Source organism: Cnephaeus nilssonii (assembly GCF_951640355.1).
Source record: "Cnephaeus nilssonii genome assembly, chromosome: 8".
Classification (NCBI taxonomy): domain Eukaryota; kingdom Metazoa; phylum Chordata; class Mammalia; order Chiroptera; family Vespertilionidae; genus Cnephaeus; species Cnephaeus nilssonii.
The window spans coordinates 47664928-47667027 of record NC_137079.1 but is presented as its reverse complement, the minus strand read 5'-3'; the positions used below and the strand labels follow the sequence as shown (position 1 = coordinate 47667027).

At 57.6% G+C, this 2100-nt stretch overlaps 1 pseudogene across 1 annotated transcript; it reads left to right on the top strand.

Annotated features, from left to right (window-relative positions):
* The first annotated feature begins 1034 nt into the window (after positions 1 to 1034).
* Positions 1035 to 1843, top strand: LOC307104252 (phospholipid scramblase 3-like; annotated as a pseudogene). The gene has a single exon. The product of its transcript is annotated as a phospholipid scramblase 3-like (transcript).
* The last annotated feature ends 257 nt before the right edge of the window (positions 1844 to 2100 follow it).

Genomic DNA, 2100 nt, shown 5'->3' with positions numbered 1-2100 from the left:
TGGTTAAAAAGTAGGATAATTATTTTACTAATGGACATTTATTACTTAAACTTAATATAAAATAGATTAGAATAGTAATAGGTCTTCATGAATATATACTGTGAAGCTATCCTAATATATAAAGAGCCAGTGTCTGTCACCACCTAAACAACCTGATAGATGACCAAACACCAGGCTAGGGAGCTGAGGGAGCGGGAGCTGATCAACCAGTGGCAGCGGTGACTGGTGAGCGGCTGGAAGGCAGACCTCTTGGTCCCTCCTCCCAGCCCTCAGACTCTAATCAGTCGGTGGCAGAGGTGGGCGGAACTGGGGACTGGCTCCCTTAGTAGTGCTTCATGTTCAATCCCTAGAGGACAGGACAGGCACCAACGGACCAGTGCTGCCGGCACGATCCCGACAGTGCTGCTGGCCTCCTGGAACTCGGCCTTGGGCACTGCGGCTGCTTCCCCTCCCTAGATGCTCCACAAGGAAGAAAGGATGCCGCCAGCAGCACCAGGTCACTCGAGCCGGCCCCCGCCTGCCCTGCTCCAGATGAAGTGTGATCACTGCACGCGGAAGGAATGTAGTAAATAAACAAAAACCGATGACCAAGGGCCTGCCTCCATGAGCTCTCAGGAGCCTCTGAGCACTCGGCACCCTATTTTAGGGATTTCAGGTAAGTAGAGGACACAGAGGGGTCAGGAAACCTCCCTCGAGGTCGGGCCATTGGTCTGATGGCGGATCCATCAGTCTTGCCGTCTGCCAACAGCCGCCTCTGCAGAGAATGGGAGAACAAAGGGAGGGGGCGGTTCTGCAAACCCCAGAGGAAATCCAGGGTCCCAGGTACTCTATCCCACCCGCTGACACTTTCAGTTTCTCCCCAAGTCAGAGGCACCACCTGACTCTGGGCGGGCGCCTGGTGCAGCGCCTCTCCGTGTTTGCCTGTTCATCTTTGTGTCTGTCTCTGTGTCTGTCATGCTGTCCCTGAGCTTGCCTCCACTTCTAGAACTAAGATTCTGGTATAGTGACAACCCGCGGAACCTCATCCCTCTCCTATGGCAGGATACTTGCCCCCCACAGGCTATACCCCTACACCCCCTCCTCCCTACCCTGTGACCACTGGGTACCTGGAGCAGGGGCAGCATCCTGGGCCCGGACCAGTGCCAGTGCCCACCCACATGCCTGTCCCTGAACCCTGGGGCCTGCTGCCCCCCTCTTGCCACTGTCTGGGTGCCGTCTGGCCTCGAATTCATGGTGCCGACGGGTCAGATCCTGATTCACCAGAGGGCTGTGTGAGTGGAAACGCTCCTAGGCGGGGAGACACGTAACCTGGTATGAACTGCGCTCAGGGGCTGGACAGCCCCTCTGTCAGGCGGCTGAAGAGAGCAACTGCTGTGCACGTCTGTGCTGCGGGGCCCGCTGGCCCCTTCACGTCTGTCTGGTGGACCCCGGGGACCAAGAGATGGAAGTACAGTCACCACCAGGCACCACCATTGGCCATGTCCTGCAGACCTGGCATCCCTTCCTCCCCAAGTTCTCCATTCAAAATGCCGATCACCATACGATCCTCCGAGTGGTGGGGCCCTGCTGGACCTGGGGCTGTGGCACAGACACCAACTTTGAGGTGAAGACTCCAGATGAGTCCTGCAGTGTGGGCCGCATCAGCAAGCAGTGGTGGGGGGTGGGTGTGTGTGTGCGAGGGCTGCTCCAAGAAGCCCTCACGGGTGCAGATGACTTTGGCTTGCAGTTCCCCCTAGATCTGGACGTGAGAGTGAAGGCTGTAGTGCTAGGAGCCACATTCCTCATTGACTACATGTTCTTCGAGAAGAGCGGTGGCACTGGGCTCTCTGCCATCACCAGTTAGACGGCATCTCAGGGTGAGGACCATCCCCTCAGCCAGAACTCAAGATGGTCACCTGGCCTGGCCTGGCCCCTCCTCAGAGGCAGCCCCTTTCCTCCATGTGCACTGCAGAGGACAGACAGGGATGCCTAAGAGGATGGGGCCATGGTGCCCCATCCCTACTCTACTCCCCTGGCCTCCTTCACCTGTGGCCCCCACAGAAGGGTGTGTCTGAGAGGCCTTCCCCTGCTACCTCTCACCACTGTCTCCGCCATCCCTCA